The sequence below is a fragment of the Mycteria americana genome, chromosome 1 (assembly GCF_035582795.1).
Source record: "Mycteria americana isolate JAX WOST 10 ecotype Jacksonville Zoo and Gardens chromosome 1, USCA_MyAme_1.0, whole genome shotgun sequence".
In the NCBI taxonomy this organism is placed as follows: Eukaryota; Metazoa; Chordata; class Aves; order Ciconiiformes; family Ciconiidae; genus Mycteria; species Mycteria americana.
In genome coordinates, this window is record NC_134365.1 from 42,069,812 (window position 1) to 42,094,647 (window position 24,836).

The 24,836-nt window shown below is 36.3% G+C and overlaps 1 long non-coding RNA gene across 4 annotated transcripts; it reads right to left on the reverse strand.

Moving 5' to 3' along the window:
* Window positions 1-1,164: 1,164 nt before the first annotated feature.
* On the reverse strand, window positions 1,165-17,082 carry LOC142404625 (uncharacterized). 4 transcript variants are annotated; one of them, XR_012773918.1, is made up of 6 exons: window positions 16,850-17,082; window positions 14,683-14,789; window positions 5,421-5,464; window positions 3,586-3,638; window positions 2,664-3,427; window positions 1,165-1,367 (listed from the first exon to the last, which is right to left on the reverse strand). It is a non-coding gene; the product is annotated as an uncharacterized LOC142404625 (long non-coding RNA). The 4 variants fall into 4 exon arrangements; XR_012773919.1 differs by lacking the exon at window positions 14,683-14,789 and having other exon boundaries at window positions 2,664-2,958; XR_012773917.1 differs by lacking the exon at window positions 14,683-14,789.
* Between the last annotated feature and the right edge of the window lie 7,754 nt (window positions 17,083-24,836).

Consider the following 24,836-nt stretch of genomic DNA (forward strand, 5'->3'; position numbering starts at 1 on the left):
AAAACCACATGCACTTGGAGAGATGCAGTAACCAAGACAAGTTACCAACAGAACCCATTGATGTGTGCATTTTCATTACCCATATTTTTCGTACCTAAGCACAGCACTTTTTTCCTTTTTCCCCCTCCATAGCCCAGATCACATTCAGTTCACAGTGCAGACTGAACTGGTAATAAATCAGGTCATACACTGCAAGAGGCTTTCATGGGACCTCTATCTCTTCTGCTGCAAAATTTGTGAGATGATAGGTGGTTTAACAGACAGTGTCACACAAACAGAAACAGCACTATTAATGTTAACATGTTCTAGTGCATTTGTGTCATGTCTTCTGGTTTTAAATTCCTCTGCCATGCAGATACTCTGAAATTGAAAAACAAATAAGCTCATGTTTTAGTTTTCCTTCTTCTTTCATAAGGTCCAGTACCCTTTCCTAGCATCCTGTTTTTTGAAAACTTGTAGTTAACTATTAATGGTAACTGTAGGTTAATAACTACCTTGGTTATTTCTGAAATCTCTACTTTCTTGTCAAGTCTTAGTTTAAATTGATCAATAAGTTCAATGAATGGACAGATGCAAATGTGTGTGCACAGACACGGGCACAAATATTTCTTAGATAATTGTTCTAAAATGGTTTAATGGTTATGGTGACTCATTGCTACTTTGTAAAATTGGATTGTACTTCTACCTTTCAAAGAAATAATAAGAAGGTCACATTAACTGATATTCTCACTACTTATTCCTTGGTTTCTGGCTACCTAAATCTGATGTTTGATACTCAGAAGATTTTAGGTCAAGCTTTGCAAATCAGCTCATTAAGACCTCCATTTATGTATAAAGTATTCAAATTTACTCTTAAATATAGTCTACATTTTTGCCTCTAATCCTTTATTCCAGTTTCCAATTCATAAAATGATCTCAACAGTATCACCATCTCCCTCCTTAGAGATATGTGGTAAAGAAAAATGTATTAGATATAAAGGGAAACAAACAAACAGGGCCAAATATCCACTTCTTACCCACAAATATCCAAAACAAGTTCAAACATCCACTTCATGGAAAACTGGCTATTCTGAGGAGGGAAAAAAAGTTACAATTCCAAACAAGCCACATTTTTTATTTTTCTTATAGGAAAGAAAAGCATAAAAAGAAACAAAAATGCTTTGTTTTAGCAACAGCCAATGCTCTTCACAGAAAGCCTCCAAAATATACTGGATCCTGGGATCCTGAGAGCGACAGCCTGTAGTCTAGTTGTTTCTCTTATGGGAGCCCATACAGGCTGTTGGACAGCCAGTGCTTGGAAGCTGGGAACCAGGTGACTTGGGATGGGGACCTGAAGCTCTGAAGGGCTCTGTTCCATGGTAGGAAGCCTACAAGAGAGAAGAGTCCAGATGTAGGCTTTTAAAGAGGATCAAAGAGTATTTAAATTCTTAGAGTCGCACGCTGGGTTTCAAATGAACACACACTGTGTGACACATCTGCATGTTTGCACACCTTCTTCCATTTGGATAGTAGGTTTTGAACTCTGTTCCCTCAGCTCCAAAACTCCCTTCCACTCATTCAAAACTGATTGCCAGTCTCTGTGGCAAAGCACATGTGCTGTGTGATCCAGAGCTCTGGTGGGATGAGGTTACATCAGAGCCACAGGTGTGGAGTCTGAGCTCCCCAACAGCAGGCAAGCAATCAGCAGGTTTCTATCAGAAAGCTGCCTTCTGTGGTGTTTCATCAGAAGAAAATAACACGTTTCTCTGAAAAATTAAAGTTTCTATAATTTAGCTTTTTTTTTCTGTGAAAACCAGTTTCATCAGAGAATTCCAGCTGAGTCTGTCCACATTTTGAGATGTAAATACAAAAGGAGTTGGATGTTATGGAGCTCTGACATAAAACTGAAAATGGGGAAAAACTAACAGACCAACAATACTCACAAAAAGCCTACTAACCCTGCTGTTTTACCTATGAAGCTGTGAAGTGCCACTGAGACACATCACCACTCTTGGAGGTGGGAAAGGTATTTCTATGAGGACCTCCCACTGTATGGATCTCCCACTGTATGCTGTGCTCAGTTCAGGATTTAAGCCACACACCCCAATCCAACCTGTGTTTAAACTCCTGCAGTGCTAGGTTGGGGCCTTGGCTTTCAAACTCCTTGTTTCCCAGGATCTGGATCCTCCGAGCATCAGGAACAAGCTTTATATCCCCATCTTTCCATCCTTAGCCCTTTCTGTCCCACAAAGGGATGTGTAATGAATTTTCCTTGCTGCACTGCTTTTTATGTATGAGTGACATTTCCCACCTACCCTTTACAGCACCCTGTTCTCAGCTTCAACCGTACTTCCCTGTCACTTTGCAAGTTGTGAAATAACCAGCACTTTCCCTGTTGACCAAACACCCTGTTTCTCTAGGGAACACAGTCTGTAGGTAGCTGGAAATTGGGTCTAAAGAGTGAACATGTGGCCATACAAAAGAATGATAATTAACATTTAATCAGTTGCTGAGAACTGCTTTCAACAAAAGCTTATTGTTAACTTATGGTGGAGTAGCCACCCCCCTTCTCTGATTGCATAACCAGCAGCCTTTGGGCTCCCTAAGAAGTCTATTTGCCAGCAATCATTTGAAAAGCAACATCTGGCAAGTAAGATTTGTAGTCATATGCTGGTAGCACTTACCAAACGTTTCTTGCTGATCAGGAATGCCCAGAGTGATTTTGCTTTGAGCCTGTAACCTCTCCGAATACCCACAATCTCAGCTGCAAATCCAGCCAAATATGGGTGAAGTCAGGGACTTCAAAATGAGGCCAAGGTTTGGGCGACTTTGGGAGAGGAGCCTTCTGGGGCAGAAAGCTGATGGTGGTCCTGACAGAACCCTAATCCAAAGACTTCCATTCAGTCCAGGCTTGAACCCTCTCCTGATCAACCATGTGCAGCTGGTAACTTCAAAGCTGAGTAATGACAACTGTTTCCACTGAAAAACAGTACAATGAAAGGAGAGTACCTTCATCCCAGCACACATACAACAATCAGAAATGTTGCCAAGAATGTGGGAGACAAAATCAGTCACCAGCTGCCCTCTGTGGCGAGTACCTTTCTGTCTGGAGTTGTTTCATTTTCCACAAAGCAATTTAGAATTCATCAGGAATTAGGAGACTTTTATTACCGACATCATACACCATTGAAGAGGATGACATCTCAATTTCATGGCCAACCTTGTCCACCATTACATTCTGGGCAAGACTCCACCCAGTAGCTATTTTCTGAGAAAACTCATTGAAGTGAGTCCCTGGAAGGAGGCAGGTGGAAGAACATCTTGGTAGATACAGAGCTGATTTACATGTGGATTAAGAACTAAGCATGTGAATTTTGTCAAGACTGAAGAGGCTGGGGACATTCACAAAGAGCGGTGGGTAACTCTGAGGTCTTGACCAAAGTCCCTTCTGGAATAGAAGTTTAAGGTCATTACACAAAAATTGTTGAGGAAATTAATTCAAGACTGAGACAGCACTAAACAAAGAGTAGGTGAAGGGATACTTTCAATAATGGAAGAAAAAACTGTACATCACCACAATCAAACAACACCATAAAACTGACTCACCAGAGGAGGCAGGGTTCCTGCAGAAAGCAATTGTGTATTACCAGGAAAGTTGCCTGTGTTATCATGCAAGTATACGAAAAAGAAAAAGTGAATTTAACTGTCTGAAACTGACAGTTCCTAACTACTGAATGTTTGAATTTATATTGTACACAATGATATTTTCAGATAACACTTTTTTTTAAAGTATTATCTATAAATAGCCCAATTCTGCCAGATTTGGAAGAGTACCTAGCAGCACAGAAGATTTGTATCACTGGGCGCTAAGCAGATAATTCACTTTTCCAAAACATTTTGGACTTGCATGCATTTACATAAAATTTTAGAAAAAGATAAACTGATATTTGCATTCAGTCAAAGGCTTGGAAGTTGATCATGGAGGCAGTCTCCTTTTTCTTGTTTTGAAAATCTAATATAGTTTTCAAAAGTTTTACAAAATAAAAAGTTGAGTTTGTTCTTATATGTAAATGAATGTTAAATGGGTTTAATTTTTAGATAATTGTTTTTCATATAATTAGTATAACGTGTATCCCAGTAGTTATTTTATTACAATTGCATTTAAAGTTGTAAGTACAATACTAATGGACAAAAATTCATGTATAAGTTAATTATAGCACAGCAGGTATTTTGCATAACATTTTTTTTCAGTACTATTTTTGTAGGAGAAGAGGAAACCGTTGTAAGAAAATAAACTGCCTGAGGCATGACATTCAAATGTTGTACATAGCAGAACACAAATTACCTGGCTGGAGAAGCTGGCAGCATAGAATAGTACAGATATCTGTGGGCTCCTTTCTATAAGCAATACTTCAGCTTGAATAAACGTCCTGTACTGATTCAGATCTCATTGCTATGAGTGTTTTGTATGCCCCACTATAGTCTATGCAAGTTATTGAGGTTAATGGCCAATACAGTCACTATTCCTTATGCAATAAACTACTTTATTTTCATCTGTAAGTTCTCTGAGGAGTAACACAAGCATAAAGGGTGTATTCAGCATATATGAAATATAACCCTATTAGGGGACCCAACTAAATTACATGAGCTCTGAAGCAGAAAAGCTGCCAGCTCTGTAGAATGATGGCTTCTATATTCTTGAATGAAACGAAATGATAAGGCTACAGGTTTCACTTTAAGAGGTTAGACCAAAAATCCAGGGCTGTACAGAAAGGCCTCAATAAAATAGGAAGGTGACAAACATAGACTATTTAAAGATTTCATGTGAGAAAATAGGTACCTGGCTTAAAGCTGGGCAGTTCAGGATAAGCAGACTTTGAAAGGAGAAAAACTCTTTCCAAATCTTCTTAAAATTGTTTTACTCATCCCACATATTTATATCAAGAAACATTATGACAACTGTACAAGAAGATAATGACAGGACTTTTGAAGTAACCTCTGTACTAATAGGTTGATATAGCTGGTGTTTCTATATTCATATGTAAATGCCAGCTGAACTACTTCAAAATACAGTAACTTCTCCTGGCCTAATTTCTAAACAGAAAAAGGGGTTACATAATATAACATAAAGGCAGGAAACAGAGCTTATTTGTGCTTTTGTTTTTATTAATTTTTGTGGCAAATGAGCCCCAGGCTCTTCAATTCATTACTAAAGGTTTCAATGTTCCTGTATAATCCTTTTTTCCATCATTCGGTAGCAAACACCATTTACAGTTTCACATCTAGACCCTATAAAACAGCAACCACACTCTAAATTCAGACATGATGAGATTTTACAGAGTGCTTATTAACATTGTTTCTGTCTAGCCTGCTGTGATTAAAACAGCTAGTGGTAGCAATACAATAGTAAGCAGCACTAACTGAATATGTTTGCCGGATACCTGTGGATGTCGGGAAGAAGTAGTCAGTATAGTAGCTGTCCCATCTGCAATAAAAAACACATATAATAAGATTTTCTGTATCTGGTTTCTTTGAAGTCCTTCATAGCTTTTTGTTTTTTTTTTTTTTTTTTTTAAAGTGTGCCTATTAATGTGTACCCCACTCTAGCCAGAATAAACATCATGGAAACTATTTTCTTCCAGGCAAACAAGGATGCACTCTGTTTTCTGAACTGCACATCGTGTCTTGTAAGAGACACTAAAATTTGCACTCTTTGGAGCTTTCTGCTTAGGAAGTAATGTGTCTAGCATAATGAAGGAAACATCTGGAAAGAATGAAAACAATGTACTGATCCGTTTATTAACTTTCCATTATACTGCCATCAAGCCTCTGGAAGAGGCCCTGCTGCCAAAAGAAATAAACGGGCAAAAATGACATTTATGATAAAATCAAATACTTTAACAGTAGCTTGAAACTGAGTCAAGCTACTCAAGTTTTTCTTTTTTTTTAGTCATAAAAAAGTAGACATGAATTATTTATTCAGCACCAATTCCTGCGGCGTTATCTAAGCTTTGGAAGTTGTTAACCTCCATAACTCTGCAGGGCACTAGCATGGGGGACCAGCAGTCCAGAAGTGATATCCTTTTACGAGAGATCTTGGGGAGAAGCAGTCCTTCCCTTGCAGCAGCAGTAGGGTGCAATAAAACCCTCAATATGCAGCACTTTGTATTCTGGTGCCTGTGGAAGTGACTCTGAGCCCCCACAGCACAAGGGAGACCTGAAGGGAAGTCCCATCGAAGATACTTTTGACACTGTGACAAAGACTTCACAGTCTTGTTGACAAAAAAACAACAGTGCAGTTTTATTACTGCATTTCATACTGCAAGCTAAAATCTTTTTACATCCATATGAATTGTATATTTAAAGGAGTATTTATGAAAGAATAAATATGGATGTTTAGATTAATTTACACAGTAACGACGGTATTAATATGGCACACATCCTTTTAATTAAATGAGTCAAAACTGTCTCATGGCTGTACTTAGTAGTTCTAAATATCACAGTTCCAACTGTAGTCCCTGAGAATTGTGTGGGCTTTCCCATTATTTGTACACAGCAAACATTTTCTTTTTCTATTAAACCCTGTCAATTTTCACTGTTCATCAGGGGACTGGTTACCCAGTGGCTTAGTGAGGCTGCGCTGAATAAATGTTTCAATGAAATGTGATATCCAGTTGAAGCAGTGAGATGGAATATAAATAACCATTTTAAAATTTGATCAAATGATGATACACTTATCCTGTGAAAAACAAACAAATAAACAAGGCAGGCCTGGGTTCTTTCTTGTGCTGTTCAGTCACAGCCTGATCCTTACTCTTTACGCAATTCCTCCATGGGCAGAATGCTACCTGGCAGTCTTGTGAGCAATTGTTTTAGTGGATAGTAAGACGAAAATGTTATTTTGTCACTCTTCAATATTCAGTGCCAAGGAGTTATTCTGCTAGACCTTGTTAGATAGGAAAAGAATATTGAACCTTATGGATGGAAACAAGAGAACTCTTGATCCTAGGATAATTTTAATTGATGCATACCAGGAAGCTGAAGGCTAGATAAACCTTATTCCGAGTTCTTTAATTTTTTTCTAACTTTGTAACTTAGAAGTGGGAATCTGTATCTCAAAAAGTCTCAAAAGAAATTATGCTGAGTGTGTTTACTTTATTCTTCCTATAAAACACTTCTAAAAAGTCCTAAAACATATTTATTTAACACTATCTTATTTTTACTACCAGTCTGAGTGGGAGCCAAAATAGAGTAGGTTTGCTTTCTTTTACTCTCAACTAGATATTTACATAGCCAGCCTATTTTAGAGATTTTTCACATTGAGTTGTTAAGGAAAACAATTAGTTTGTCCTGTTATTATTTATTTATTGCACAGAAATGGGAGGAGAGATTGCAGCAAAATCTATAAACTCTGTGAATGTGATTAATTTCTTGCTATTTTTCCACAATATATTTTTATATCATCTCTTTAAATATTGGTTATTTATGAGAGGCACTTGCTTGGTAATTTAAGCATTATGAAGGTATGGAAGGAGAGTATTAACACTGTCCAACTACTGGTTTCCTATTTAATTTACTTAACCTGCTCAGTTATTTGGCTAGTCTTCAGAGCACATAAATTAGTCTCATGCTCTCAGTTGCTCCCTGAAATCGCCTGTCTATGTGCTGACTACAAAGGGAGCCTTGGGAGACCAGCTGCCAACTTAGTTGCCTGAATCTACATGATGCAATTGAGCTCCTCTTGAAGTCAAAGGAAAGACCAATTTCAATTTGTCTGACAATATGTTTGTTTACAAATGCTAACTTGTCCCACAGATGATATAAAAATTATTGACTTAGCTACAATAGCCATATAATTCTTCCCAAAGGCAATCAGGAATTCTGGAGATTGCAGGTAAGCATGTAACAAAAAGCCAGTAGCTATAATCTTGTTTATTAGCGCTCTGAATAAGAGTAAACTATAAAAGTCATAGAAAAATAAGAACTGAAGGAGCCTCAAGAGCATCATCTAGACTTTCCTTCTGCCCCAGGGCAGAGTCAGATTGTGACAGATGCTATTCCTATCATGAACTATTCTTGACAAATGATTGTCTGAGCTGTCCTAAAAAAGATCCAAAGATGAAGACTCCACAATTTCTCCAGGCAAATTAATCCAGTCCCTCATTATCTGTACTAGTTTTCCAAAGCTTTTTCTGCTTCCTAACTTGAAACCTTCCGGTGCAGTTAAAGCTCACTACTACCTGTCATACCTACCACAATATGTAGGGAATAGGTTATTCCTTTACTTTTTGCAATAGCCTTTTACTTGCTTGATTGATATCATCTACTTCGATGTGATGATTTTTCAGTAAAGGCAGATGCAAAAAGGTTGGTAAACTCCATCAGACATCTCAGTATCATATGGCAACATCTTTCCAAACCATGGAGTAACAGACTAGCACCTCTGCTCTTCTTTTTATGACTAACATACTGGAATGAGTTTTCAGAATCTCTTACCATTTTCCTCTCACTTAAGTTTTCATGTGTCTGATTTCTATCCCTACATGTTTGTTCTATTCTCTTAGTAGCCTGATTTGGTTTCCATTTTTTGTACATCTAAAATGTCAAGTATTGAGGATTCAGACTAGATTAAAAAACTTTTGTCTGTTGATGCTGTTTACTGGCCCAATGTCAAAATGGTGTAAGAGAAACACCTTATATCCCAACCCTGTAAGTAGGCTTTATCCTGAAGGTTCTGGATCCCTCAGTGTTACCTGACTGGCATTGAGGAGTCCTCCATCTACATAGCCCCGAGAATAAGGAAGAATGATAATCCTGCTGGTTTTAGCACATATCAAGACTGAAATCTCTATTCATATTGTTAAATCATGACAACAAGTGTGATGGAGATTTTGAGCTCTGTTGTAGAGGTGGATTTTGAAGACTATTTTTTCTCTTCTTAATACAGATGCTATTCTTTCCTTGTAAGACAGATTTCTTTACAGAAAACTTGAGGGAAGAAACCGTGAAACTGCTAAAGTTGTGCTTCAAAAGGCATTTCACAATTTGCAGAAGTTTGTACCAGATTGTTTGCAGAAGTTGTATAAGGCCAGGATATGACTTGGCCATTGTTAATTAGTTTATTCAAAACAGTTTCTAACTTCTTTGCAGTGATCCTCAATTCTTTCAAGAAATTAAGGATAGCATGCTTTCAATACTGCATTGAACAATATGTTCAGTTAATCTGGTTGTTGTTCACAGAAAAATCACCATCTGAGATTGTGATGTTCTTGTAGCTTGAAGATTTAGCTGTAGTAAACTTACCACAGACAGGAACAGTGAAATAGTACAGGAGAGAAAAGAGTTTAAGGCAGCACGATTTCTTGTAGGATTTAAAAGAATAAGGAATATTGTGTTCATCTAAGGTAAAACCAATGCTGGTAGACACAGTTACCCAGTCTCGAGCTAAAGGACTGCTGCAGTCACGGCGTGTCTCAGATCACCTTTAGTTTGTTTCCATGGAGGGTGGTATTTTCAGACCCTTCATTGTGACCAGCAAGATCACTGAAGGCATCAGCCTACTACAGACATCTCTGCAAGCATCACTGCACCGAAGGTGCAAAGCAGGTATATACAGCACCTGACAGAATGTTTGCCACAGCCACAATCCTCCTTAGTCCTGGCAGTTGGCAAAACCATATTTGTGAAGACAACTATTCCACCCAGATTTTGATTTATAAATACCATTGTTTTCAGTTTATCAGCTTGAAGTTAGCCCTAGACATTGACAGGACAGTCTAATGCTTGTTTTACATTCAGGGGTATATCAATTGATACCTGAGTCATAGCTATTTGTCAGTACTGAAAGGTGTATAGATGCTTTAGAGAAATAGAGAAAATCTTGAACACTCTGTTTTAATAGAAATGTTAAAGATGCAATCTTAATTGTAGCACTGCATTTAGATGCCCAAATGGTAGCAAAGTTGGCATGAATCACAGAGACAAAATGTCACAACAGAGGGGAAAATGTAGGCTGAGAGACTTACAACAGGTGGCTACCTGGAGAGGAAATAAAGCAGCAGGAAGATTTTCAAGGCACTGTCTTAATAAAGCTTGATACATCGTAGTGAAGCATGGTTATTTATGTTCTATGTACAAGGTTTTCCTTTCAGTTTCATTTATTTAGTCTTTCTCAGTTTGTTACATAGTGCTATTAGTTGGCATGCCTATGCCAGGATTTATCTGCACACTTCACTATTTGAAAATTGCCTATATTGAGTACTGACTCTAGCCTTGGGCAGGAGCAGCCTCTGGGACCTACCAGGCTGAGTTTTGTGAGAGTTCGTAACCTCTTCTTTACCAGTTGTGCAAGAAAGATGAATTCTTTATCTGTCACACTTTGAAATATACAGAGCAATTTTGATGACCAGATCTGTGTGACAAGTCCTTCTGGTTAACTGTGAATTTAAGCTGTGCACCGAGACCTTCAGATAAATAGGATTTTACTGTAAATAAATAAGAAATTGCTGTCATTGAGCAGTCTCAGCTACTTATCTTGCTAAAAGCCACCAGTCCCATGTTGAATTCATTTCAAGCAATAAGCTCTTTTCATCTTGGCTTTTATCTTCCCATTGGGCCACCTTTTATTATAAGTTCTTATTACAAGAACTGTAAGCTGGCAACGTGTCACATGTGAATGAAAACTGATGAGATCAGAATGAGAATAAGCTGGGTGCCTCAATTAAATTTTGATTTTAATAGCACTCTTCTGGTAACTTTTTCAAAAGCACTATGTTAGCATTAAACAAAATTGGCAGAGTCTATCAAAAAAGCAGACTATTAATCTCTTCATGTACATCTCCAGGGTACAATAAAGATGTATAGGATGGCAGAGATGAACAAATGTAAGTGTGTATGTTCAGGGAGACTGTTGAAATTCAGATTTTCCATAAAATCAGCTCAACCAGTTAAAAAAGGTTCCTGATCATGCTTCTGAGCCTTTACTGAGTGAGCAGCTAGGGCTGCAGTTTGAGTACAAATAATGGACTTATCACCAACTAAAGAATACATGTTTCTATTCACAAGATAGGATACACACATGTTCTTTATTAATTTCTTTTCCTATAGTTTCTCCAAGTCTTATTAAATTCTCAGCTTTTAAAAAAAAGGCATTATTTTATGAACATATGAAAGCCCAAGGTAAAGAGAATTGACTTCTTTTAAGTTAGGTAGCTGAAGAAGATCTGGGTTAATTTTATTTTTTTGGTACATACTGTCTGTGTAAGTTTAAGGCCAAACATTTATAGGGAGATTTTCAAAATTATGTAGGCAGCTCTTTTACAAATGAAAGCCTAAAGTTCTTTGCTGCAGTCTCCTATATATGAATATATTAAATTTTATAATAGTAATACTTCCTATCCTTCCATTTCTGTTGTGATATTAAAGTCATAATGCTTGGGAAGTGAGATGATTTTACAATACTAGAAGACATAAAAGTAGATAAATAAGAGTCAATAATAAGCTTGTGTCTATTTCGCTGCAAATCATATTTTCTTTTTATAAACAAGCCGTATGCTACTGAAAATAGACATCGTCCCCAAATTTTCATGTTAAAAATGTTAGCAGTTCCCTTATATCAAACAACACATGCCTAATCCCTAAATATCTCTTACCTTTGTCACTTATAGACTTTTTTGCAATACTCATGTAAAATAACAGTATTGCTGTTTATCTTAATAAAAGAAATTTGAATTATGAAATAAAAAATAAAACTAGAACTTTGCCTTTAAACTAAAGCCTTCAGACACTTCGACTTCTGAAATAACCACAATGTCAAAATATTAGTGATGTGAGGTTTAAAATATTCAAAGCAAATGAATCCATCTTTTAAAAAAAGCTTACTTGAAGCATCAAATAAAGTGATGTTTCCTGATAATTCATTTAGAAATGTGCTGTTATCTACCCCACAGCTACTCAGTCACAGAGCTGTGTTTCTGATGATAAATCCACTTGGAATTTTCTTTTTGTTTTGTTTGTTCTGAATACATTAAAAAATCTTGTTTCTTACTAATTTAGAAAATGATGTTCTCTGCTGGAAATATTCAAATAGGATTCCCAACAGTTTGATTTGAGATAGATTCTCTATGTGCAACATCTAACCTAATAAAGTTTTTTTGTTTGTTTTTAATAAAGTAAGATTAAGATTAAATTATTACTATTCAATAACAGCACACATTTTTCACGTCAACCATTTGTCATTTGATAGATGGATCTACAATAAAAATATCAGATTTCATGATAAGGCTTAGTTTAAAAACACAAATTTTCACACTAATGTATTTTCCATATTAGCAAATAATTTAAATGTAAATGTATTAACCAATAAGGCTGTCTACTTTCATTTAAAAAGGTGACAAGAAGTGTCTTACTGTAACTGCTAAATCAGTAAATCTATCAAAAGAAAAGGGACTTGATAGTATCTTGACCTCTCTTATATACATCAAAGGTGTATAAAATATGTTGCATACATGTGTTGATTTTTTTCCTGCACTCAGACTACCCTGAAAAAAAAAAATGTGCAAGGATGCATATAGCATCATAAGCAGGATAAACAGCATGGTCAGCTAAGAAAAAACAAAATCTCTATTTAAAAGTAGGAAAGGATAGAAATTTGAGTAAAATTGATTGCCAGTTTATGGCCACCGAAAAAAAAAAAAAAAAGACACCCACAGTGAAATTAATGTTATTTTCACATTTTTAAAAATCATATTTTCAGTTATATCTCTTAGATTTGGTCAGAAAATCTTTGATGAGATCTTCCTATTGATGTGAAAATAAATTTGCTTTCTGGAATCATGCTAATTTTTTCAAAAATATCACTTAGAAGGAAAAAAGAGATAGACACAAAATATTCATCCTATCTTGGCATTAAGGGAATGAGACATTTTAATGTTAGTTTTGAAATTATTCTTAAGTTCAATGTTATGTAATGCTTTGATTCTGTTGAAACAAAGTGCTTTGATCCAAAGCCAGTGTTTGAATGCATTTTTTGAAACATACAGATTTACGGATTTTTTGAAAATGAAATCAAAATCTTTTAGAAAAAGAAATGCCAGCTGAGCTCTGTTTTAGTTAACTGTACATTCTGTGCCTTCCCAAATGCTTAAGTATTTTTTTACTCTCTATACCCTGTTTGATATTTTGAAGTTCGATTTTGTTGTATACTTGAGGAATCCGGAAAAACACTGAATTTGGTTGAACATTTGAGGAATCCAGAAAAACCACATCCCTCCACACCTTGCACGGTCTCGCACCCACTCACACCCACCCGCACTGTAACAATGTGTTGCTCCAGCTCAGCCACAATGAACAACTTCACTTTCAGCACACTGAAGAACTGCTGGGGACAGAGAATCTTCCTTGCTGAGCTATTGGCATTGAACAGATAATCATATCAAAACCTGTTTGCATTTATTTGCCCAGCACTGTATCAGTAGAAGCAAACTCCTGTTTGATCTTTACAGGCTGCTTTTTTCCACATTCCTCAAACACATCCGGAGTGGCTTAGTTCATTCATGTTAGTTTGACACTTAACAGAAAATACATTGTTTTTCCTTATTACACTACAGATCAGCTTCAAATGAGCTCACAGGCATCCTTAGCATTACTTGTGAGCTTAGTGAGATATAATGGTTTTAAAATCTTCACCAAATCAGTATCCAGACGATAACACACTTCATATAACCACTGACTCTAACTTACCACAGTTTAAATCTCTCTGGCATTTAGAGAAACTGGTGTCATTTTTTTCCAACAAAATAACATTTGTAAGGTGTTAAAAGTTCATTTTAAAGTACTGTTGATGTAATTTACTGGAATTTGCCTTAATAGCTTTTGTAATCCCTGGGTGAAAAAGCAGATCATTTGCTTTAGCAGATTATTTGTTTTTTCAAATAGAAAGCTGTGGAAGGGATTTAGTTTACTGACAAAGCAAAAAAGTGAAGTAATTTCATTAACTATGCTAATTTAGATTTCCCTAGGAAAAAAATCCCAAACTATAGTTTATTACATTTTCATTTACAATTAATCTATTTTTGAAATTCTAATTAAATGCCTGAGTGACAAAAATATTGCGTGGTTTTGTGTTTTTTTAAGAGAGTGTTTATTTTGTCCACTGCATGAAACATATGTTTCATGCTTTCCAAGTTTGAAGTTATTTAGCAGATTCTATCTCAGAATTACATTCCTGATACTGGGCTTGAAAGGTAGCTTCTATTACTTTTCTTTGAGAACACAATGTTTTTAACATAAAGTTTTGCTTTCTGGGTCCTTTCTGGGAGAGAGGAAAAGGAGTAGAAAAGATATCCTACTTGGACATTATAGCTTAATGTACTCACTGTGCTTCAAAAATATGTAACTTCCTACTATTCAAAGTTGAGTTTGGCCTTTTGAACTTTTACAGGCTTACTGCAAATTGCCAACCGTGAGTGATCCTTTATGAGATAATCTTCCGTTCCACGAAACCAGGCACCAGGATGTGAGACATGTAAAATACTTGCCTTGGAGGGAAAGGCATTAGGAAATTGCCTCACTACATATAAGTTCCGTGGTGGTACTGTTAATAATGTTACTTCTGATGAAATAAAATGTGCTTCTTTAACCCCAGTCTGTTACTAAGGAAGATTTTTGACAGAGACATTAGATGTACGGAGGATTATTACACACCATAATCAGAACTTTGGTCATTTCCATTCTGACACGTGGGGAATTGCAAGGAGAATGGATTATTCACACCTACACTTCTTTTGTGTTTAAGTTTTGAAGAGAGATTTCTATAAGAAAAGACAAAAAGAGAAAAAGTGGAATAAGGGTGAGGACAAATAGGCCTGATGCGTACATGTCAGGCTAAAAGTTCAATTGCTTGATCTCACAAACGCATATATACTTAGGAGTTTTGTCAGATACAGTAATGTCACCAGTTGCAGTGAGACACAATACTGATTCATAATTCTATAATAAAATATTTTCTAGTCTTGAGAACTACAGAAAATGCAAAATAAGAACATTCATTTAAAAAGTCTTGCTAACACATCTAGCAAGTAAAAAATATTATGGTAATCACTGAATCTCTGGAGGAGAGTTAAAACAGTCATGCCTTCTTTTCAAACAGATAAATCAGTGAGCATGACTTTCTTGTATTGACATTGATTCCAGAAACGTAAAAATTTCATTGGCATGTTCAAATTAATACATTATGCACTACTCCTGCCTCTGTCATCAGCCTGCTGCTGGGCCAAAACAGAGTCACTTCACCTCCTTGAATTTCCATGTCACTTTTTTCTCTGATTTATTTTAAGACAGTTAGTTCCTGAGGCTGGAAAAGTCAGTATATGCCCTCTTCATGCTTAGTATTATGGACCTGCATTATGTCTCAGGTTCTCTGGCACTATTGTATTACAGTGCATAACAACAGAGATTCATTTATTGATGTATCTTAGCAATTCCTTGTAACAGAAGAAAATAAACAAAAAATTGTCCTTCTCTGATACAAAAATATATTCTTATTTTTCTTGTGACAATAGCATGGTTTATATCCATCTAATGAAAATAAGATCTGTATATCAGGCCATTGAAAGTTCTCCCTGACAAGCAGAGGGAAATGAGTCTTCCCTTTCCTGATGCAATGATGTTTGACAAGCTACGTCTTTGCACATCCTTTGTGGCTACACAACCACGTCCTTGTGGTTGCAAGAAGAAGTCCTATTTGAATATGGTTTAGAGTATATTTTACCTGAGTCAAAATGTGTCACCCTGTTCTCAGGGTAAATAAAAACCCTGTGAGAAAGTTAAAATTACTTCAAAATCTATGACATTCCATATTAAGGGAGTCCCATACTCTCCTGCCTCTTCTCCCCACCTCCGAGGAAATCCAACCTGTGCTACCAGTACAAACATGATCAGACTTCAGGTGAGTCATTTTCTTCATGGGTTATGAAGTCACTTGTCAATATCACTGCATCTCTGTCCAGCTTCACTGCCTGCAAAATCTTAGAAACTTGAGATGTATTCTGTTCAGGGAGATGTATTTGTTAAGATCAGTATTGCTAACAATATTGCTTAGATAGAGAGCAATTTGGGGGAAGGATTTTTGTTTGTGTGTAGCACTTGTTCTAAATCTAAGACAGAGTGCCAGGGTATGTATGCATTCTTGGAGTCTAGCTTCTGTTAATCATGTGGGAAATGACACATTTTTTAAATGTTAGAGTTTACTTTCCAAGAGAACTATTGCAGTATTCTTGTATTCCTATAGGCTTCCCTGCTCAGAATGCAAACCAATTTCAGTTTGCACTACCTATTCATATTTTAATTGATTTAATGAATTCCAATTTGCAAAAGAAAGCGTGTCGAGTCTATATTTGACAGAATAAAAGTTTTATTTTAGTCCTTAAAGGGTTGTCACAAAAATCAATTTTACAATTGCAAGTTGTAAAATGTGTAAATTTGACTGTCATTTACTTGCTAAAAATTGTATTTGCCACCTTCATGCAGTGAATGATGAAGAAAGCACAAGAGGCTTTAAAGCTTCCTGGATGTAAAAGGAAAAACCCTTATAAAAAATGAAATGGTAGGTAACCTCTTCGACTGGCTGAGGATTGAATCCTGTAATGAGGATAAAGGCCTAATAAGTGATATTATCATTGGTCCTGGGGATTTAGGATTAGCCTGTAAACATTTTTTTTTTAGCTTCTAAGTTGGTGTATTGATTTTATATTGATATTTCCATTATCCTCACAGTTTTTCCTTAAGAATCCATTTGTTGATTCAATGTCTTGCTCAGGCAGAAGGAAGGAAAGATTAAGAAAGTGAAATCAAGTTAATAATGACTACTCACGGCTCCCTGTAATGCGGGAACTGCCAAACTCTGCCTTTTTCCAGTTTTGCAGATTACTTTGACAGTCTTGTTTTGTTTGTGTTGTACACAGGCACCACTTTACTGCAGCTCACAGAAACAATCCAGTGCTCCTTGATGAGAGCTAAGGTACATATCTTAGGTGCATTTTTTTCAGCACTTCATCAGCATTTGTTGTTGTCACCCAGTGGAATAATATGACAGAAACAAATGACAATGTGCTTCCTGCTTGCTAAATACAAAACGGTCTGCACATAGCTAAGAGAACTCTTACTTGTTTTGTTTTTGAAAGCGCTCTGTGGAAAATCAAATGCTAGTGACAGACAGCATTCCTTTAACTATTTTCAGATTTAATGTAGACCTGCCAGACCTCCTGGGAAAAGAAAATCAATCTTTCTATTTCTTTTTTTTTTAAACATATTTATGAAATTTTTTAGCTTTTTCATACAACAAAAAGTGACAGATACAAATAGAATTCATATAACGTGAAATAGATAACTCCATATCACGGATATACAAAAATAAGGAGCAGCGCCATAAAAGTAAGTCCTCAGAAATATGAAACAAGGAAGACTGTACATAGGAAAAAAAGAAGTATAGCAGTGAGTGCCATCATAATTGTATTCACAGGGTAGGTTACATTTTACCAGTAAAAAATTGAAAAAGAGCAAGCTAATGTTTGTAATTTACATTTAAATGCTTTACATAAAACAAACAGTCATGCAATTAATACCTTAGGGAATACATCATCATAAATACTTTACTTGGATAACAGCAAAGTATTTATAATACAGAGGCTACATATTTTTATTATCTGCTATCTAAAGAATAGCAAAAAATATATTTAATAATAGTTTATTTATTTGGTTCCTCAAATTCTTAAAGGTTTTTTTTGGAAAATTCTTATAGAATACAATTGGGAATTAAATCAATGGGGTTTAATAGCAACCAAACATGATTATTGTAGCTTTCCCAGGAGAAGTGCCAAACACGCATGCTTAAAATAATTTTTATTTGAGGATCATTAAAAATGTAGCAGAGAATACTTATTTTTTGAATGGAAATTTGACATTTCCCATGGAAGTTATATTCCTGGTATAGATTTCTGCTAGATTGTTTTTCATGCATCAAAAATTTACATTTCTCATTGCAAGACTATAAAAACATATTTTGGAGAAGGGATGAGACTGGGTGAATTTGGAACCCAGACGCAATTTATCTTTTCCACTGCTGAAAAATAATTCATAACTCCAAAAAATACCACAGAGGTCCAATGGAGACTTCCCAGATGCTAATTTGTTAATACGGAAAAAATCAGCCTACTTATTATTTGCCATCTATCCTGACATAATTATAATGAACACTGAAAACTAGGTTGTGATGAATAATGCTAGATAGTCCATGTAGCTAGAACATTAAAAAATTATTTACTTTGGAAAAGCAGCTGTATTCTGGGCTAGGCTTTGTTTTGTTATTTGAGAGAAAGCCTCAGACAGCTGACAGACTAAAACAAAGTAGTAACTGTGACCACTGCCTCCAGCCAACCTTTTCCCCTGGGAGATGTTTCACAATAAGGAGAGGCTATCTGTCTCCATAACTGTTTGCTAGCATTTGGGAGGCAGAAAAGAGGGACATAATGGATTCTAGATTTTCTTGCTGCCAGAAGATTTTGTAAAATGTTCCAATTCCCCTAAAGGAGATGAAGAAGGAAAAGTGGCCATTCTCTTTATTCACAGTGTGAGCTGTCAGGATGACCTGTGCTATTCTTGTCAGCTTCCTGTGCATGTGTGTGTAAAAAGCAGTGCACTTGTGTCACCAGTTTTGTAATCCCAGAGGCTGTAATGCCTGTGTATTCTCAGAAGACCCTGGCATAAACCCTGTTTTATGACATACTGCCACAGGTTTGGTGGAAAGAAGTTGACCAGATTTATTGTATAGAAAGCATCTCCCATTGTGGTCATTCCAGCAAAGTGTTAATATATGAATGCCAAGACAAGACAGTACAAACCCTTTTCACCCTGCTAATAAAAAGTTCATATGGTTTCTAATTCCCCTTTTATACAACAGGCAAATAAATTATATTGCATTTGCATCTTGGTCTGGATGTTCACATTCCCTCATTACTCCCAGGGCACTAGGTTACCCCGTGCTTAGTAACTCTCTCTTGCTCCCATTCTGCCAGGCTATGCACCTGTACACAAGTTATATAGCTTACCTACAGGCTATCAGGTGATGCTGTTCTTACTCTGAGCTTAATCAGGAGGCATAGCTAGATCTGAATATAGGAGGACATTTCAGATATTTATTAGAAACAAATAGCCTTTTAATCACAGAAGTGTAGACTCATTCTTAGTATTCTGTAAACTCGGGTTTCATAACTATTCATTTAATAGTTGTATAGCACTAATTTATGCATAACTGTCTTCTATAAAGTCAGAGTTTTTCCACTCATAAAGCACTAGGATGGAAATACCTTACACAGATATGCTATGCTACTCAGTTAAAGCATAGTGCATCCTCAGAATTATTTCTTCCTGGAAGAATGTTCTGTTATCATATTCCTTCAAAACTTCCAATAGGAAATAGGTCACACTACATGTGTGAATTAGAAAATACGAAAGGTTTCCTTGTCCAGTATACGGGAGGAAGAAGTTCAGGATATAGCTCTTCATTTTCTTCATCCTCTCAAACAATTCTTAGGTGACTTTAAATAGTCTGCTGTCAAATGCTGTATCAGTGATAATCTAAGGCCTAGCCCTACTGACTTGCTTTTTCTTTGCGCTTTATGACCTAGGCGGCTCTTAACCTTGCGCGTACCTCTGATACCTAGACCTCTGACATGTCAGGTCAGGAGCCTGTCTCAAAAAGAATAGACCTACAATAGATTTATTCTTTCAAAAGGACAGCAGGATGAATACCTGGCATAAGGTATTTGCTTATGAGAGAATACCAAAGTAACTTCTTAGCTGCTAAGATACTGAACTGACTTTTTAGTTTGAAGTGGAGGTGACTGTAGTTCTATTGATGTTTGGTTTAGTGTTAAGCAGTCCTGCGAGGAGCAGGGAGTTGGACTTGATGATCCTTATGCGTCCCTTCCAACTCGAGATCTTCTGTGATTCTGTGATTCTGTGACTTTCTGCAGAAAACATGCAATAGTTCTGGAGAAAAAAACTTGTATTGTTTTTTCCAAACTATTCCAGTCATGTCATCTGGAAATTTATGTGTAAATATGTCTCAAAACAGGGTCCCCAATGCTCAAGATGTTTCATTCTTCCACTGAGATTTTTCTAACCTGAGCAGGGATCTCTCCCCAGGTTTGACTTTAATGGACAATAAATTGATGTGGAGAGAGACTAGGCATAATTAAGCTCTGCATTTTTAACAGTTTTCCCCTTCATATCTTCACTTCCCAACCATTCTTTTTCATTTGTAGTGATTTTCCATTTCATTGCTGTCTGGCTGCAATTTGAACATTATCTGAGATAAGAGTGAAAGGTTTTACTTGTGATAGTTCCATGAAGCCAAACATTGACTCATTCCTTCTGTATATCAAAGTCTGAAATAGATCAAATAAAAACAGCCTGAGAAATATTTCACTCTCTCTTTTCTCCTCTCTTGGAGACATTGACGTATGTCTCTTGAGAAAAAAAATGTCCTGCTCTCCCATCCACGCTGCTGACACATTGGCCTTGTCACCGCACAGTGACTGATAATAATAATGGTTGAAATCACTTTCAGATATACTCATGACCAAATATGGTCTTAAACTGAGCTTGAAACAATGCTCATGTTGTAATTGCTAGAGGAAAATTGTCTTCATGATTTCTGCTGTTCCTTTTTTTTTTTTAATTGTCCCTGCCCAAACTGCAAATGAAGCAGTGAGAAGACTATGCTAGTGACAACCATGTCAGAAAATTAGTGTCTACTGCAGATTTATCTGGCATTTTGAGATACTGAGATTTATCTATGTATCTATAGATAGTTGTCTCTATGGATATAGGTAGGTGGTTGTATTTCAGATTATTTCTCTAATCTTTAGAAAATAATCAATGATTTGAGCCTGTACAGAGTCCCATGTTTCTTTTCTGAGTAAGCCCTACCAAGCTCAGGTTGTTTTTGTGCCTTTGGTAATTGTAGCCTTGCTGGAGTGCTGGTTACTATGCATACAGAGGCTTTAGTAAAGCATTAAGATAGGTCTCCAGAAGCTGTGACCAGTAGAGTACCAGCCCAAACAAGACTTCTTTAGCAGGGCTGGAGGTTGGTAAAGTTGCGTAGTCTTGCAGGCTCTTAGGAAGATGATCTTAAGACAGCTCCTGGCAAACAGATTTTCAAGATACTATTGGCATGAAAGGAAACCTTTTAAACAGCAGTTGAAGTGCCGAAGCCTGAACAGACATGGGGTTAGAAGTGCTCCTTACTCTACTAATACTAATGTCAGAGAAAAAGCATGCCTTTGCTTTTGAAAAAGTGGACAGAGGCATCCTTAGATGGAATTTGGCTGATTTATGAAAAGGAGTATAGAACATAATTTTTTACCATGACGAAGAATGGGATTTGCAAACTTTTCAGTTCTTGTACCTATGGTCCAGGCAGAGCAGAGCAGATAAGCACTCGCTGGACATCTCGTAAGGAAGCCTTTGTCATCACCCTCTGTGATATTGCTGTTTTGGGGACAAACAAAACTCCTCTATTTCTAGTGCTGTTAACCTGACATATTTTATGGATACTAAACTGTGCTTAAAATAAAACAGCATATGCAGAGCTGAGATCAGCTGTTATTCCAATTGCTTATGAGATGAAGAGGTAACTGTAGTCTTGGAGACACAAATATCCAGGAGGCACAAGAAGCCATGAAGTTAAAATTAAAAATAGCATGCCATTGAAGTGTGATGAAGTTGTAACAGCTTTATGGCCATTTCTCCAGTAGTCTGCCTTTGCTTTACAAGCCTTGGTGTGCCATTAAATTCACTATGAAAAGCAAGTTGGAAAAAAACAGAGAAAATTCATGACAATAAATATATGGGGAATTAAAATTGTTCCTTGTGTGGGAGCCAAAGGATTTCTTAATAACAATATTAATCATTTTTGAATTCTGCCTTCTTGTTTTCCAGGGAGCGTACGGATGTGGTCTTATTTTGATGAAACATTTGCTGTCAGTAGAAAATTTAAAGAAAGCAGATTAGCATTATGTACTGCAAACACTATGTTTTTCAGTGCTTTTATACCTTAAAAATATCACTGAGGAAAACACAAATCAGTCTAAATTCCCAGACAGCATAGTAACGCCCAGATTCAGGAGAATCATTAAGTCAAAGCTTTTCTATTAACTCAGACATACAAAATTAAATTTTGCACATACAGTAGCTGAGGAAAAAAAAAGAAGGAACAGTGCCAGTCCACTGCAAGGTGAATAGAGGATAGGTTGCTTCTGGGTATTAATAGAAGCTGAAAGGAAGAGAAAAAAAAAAACCAACCCCAAAACCTGTAGGCCCCAGGTCTATGATTATGTTCTGTGGTCCCAGTTCGTTACTGCCTAAGCATGGGAATTTGCCCTGGGACCTTAGAGTGGCTGACAATTTTTCAGCTTGACTTTAATATTAGCTTAAATCACTGAAATAATTAATTTTAAGAAATGCTTCATGCTTTGTTTTTGCTGCAAGGGATTTTACTAGACAGGTTTAGTGAAGCTTACCAAGCTTTAGTTTTCAAGAAGAAAATGGCAGTCTGCAAGCAAGGCTTCGCTGCGTATCGCAGACATTTTTCACTGACACTTGACAAATGAGAGTGGAACTGGAGGAGGCTTAAGAAAAGAAGATTTTTGAAGACATACAGCTAATTGATAATCCAATTTGCTCATGCTCAAGAGAGATTTTCATCAGCTAGTCACTTTTCTGCACAAAGCTTGTCATATGTTAAGCCAAAAGATTCCCAAGAAAGATAACTCATTTATCTTATTTTATATTACTTTATTGATTTTATGCTGTGCCATATCAAATGATATGATTACAGTTTTGAAAAGTATCATACCTCTGTGGATGGAAACAAAAATTCTTGAATGTCCTCCAACAACAAGATAAAGTACACTGTTGAAATTGTATCTGTTGTAAAAGATTTCTGACGGCAAGAGATTATCAAAGCTAGCAAGCAATTTAGCAAATTAGGGTAGAATTACAGTGAGCATCTAGATTAAATTAGTGTGGAATTCTGTATTATAACTGGGGTTGCAAAACTGCTTTATGTCCTCGTAGTTTTGACCCTTTGAATGATCACCTACTGTCATGAGAGTACAGTTAAGACAATGTCATGTCCTTGTGAGATACCTGCTCTAAAAGGGGAGAACGATGCTTCCTGTTAGTATTCTTCACCTATTATTAGTTTCTACATTTCTATGAATGAAAAGTTATGATTAACGGAGGTCCATGAGCTGATATTCCACTGTGTAAAAAACAGGATGCAGTTAATATCACCTGCAGTATGAAGGTCTTTGGCAACAGACCTTATTGACTTCATCAGAGGTGAACACAGGTGAAAGTGGATAGCAGCATCACATGGATGAAGTTGTCTGTGACACCTGAGTGAGGTAGCTGCAGTCCATAAAATCATCTCTCATTCTGAAGAGTGAGGAAGGGGAAAGGTTCATAGTGAGAGACAACCAATGTCACTCTCTTTGTCGGGAAGGTTGTTAAACAGTATTGATTAAATGTACTTTTGGATCCCTCAAAATAATGCTAATTTCAAATTCCTAAAGCAGCTAGAGTTCATGCTAGACACACAGTAAATCTAGGTTTAAATGTTTATTTATTCACACAGTAAAATGGTTATTTATTTATAAACAACATAGGTGTTCATAGATAGATCAGAATTTAGAGTATGTGATGTAATACTTGTGTCTATATTACATTTCATTCCTGATGGCAATGAAAGAACTTTGGATACCTCTGCAGTACAAAATAGAAAACTGACCAGCATGACTTTTAGAAGTATATGCCAGAAACAGATTTCAGATTAAAAAAAAACCAAAACAGAAAATAAGCCAACCCCCAAAACATTTTTGGGACAATGGATTGAAAACCTGGTGTTGTTCTTACAAAAATGAATCAGTTCTATCTTGTAGGGTGAAAGAGTTGTAAATCCAAGGTTTTGCCATGATCATGAAACATATTTAAAATAGTCACATCTTGTGTTCACTGTAAGACAGGACCCCAGATCAGGACACAGCTGTGCTATAACAGGCTGCCTGGAAAGAAATAATTTAGTCATGTAGATTATGGTTTTGTGCTGTGCCATGACTCCCAGATGGAAATAAAGCCACACAGAGCTTTTTGCTTATGGTATGCTATTGGTTGGCATCACATTTAACAAAACACTGCAGTCTCCTTTTAAATTCAATATGTGCAATTTCTTCGTTGCCTGTTCTCAGACATGGAAACTTACAATTTTTAATGCAATATAGATGGTCATTTAATGTGAAGTTAATGTTTTAGTTGATACAGTCAGCTATGTGTCCCCACTAAGGGACAATTAGCCAGCATATTACATATTTGGTGTCTTCCAGTGTTTGCTGAGAATGACAACTAATAATAAAGAGGAATGAAGTACTGCCTCTGTCTCCTTGCAAGATTGTGTTTTGCTATAGCAGACATGGGGAGTTGAAGATGAGTTTCAACATATCTACCTGAACAGCAACAATAATTAAATAAATGATTTCTTTGTATTGGAAGGATCAATTCTATAATGAAGCAAACCCCTCCTGCATTACTTATTGATCTTCTCAGGGTTTTTCTGTGCCAAAAATTAAAAAGTTTTTGTTACAAATTTTCTTCAATTGCTTTTACTGGGGAATATTTTTTCCTCGAACACTTAAATTTTTCTTGGCTGTTCAAAAAGTTACACAGTCTATAATAAAGAACAAAACAAAACAGAACAAACAAACCCCAAACCACTGATATGCTGAAAAATTCATTTTTAT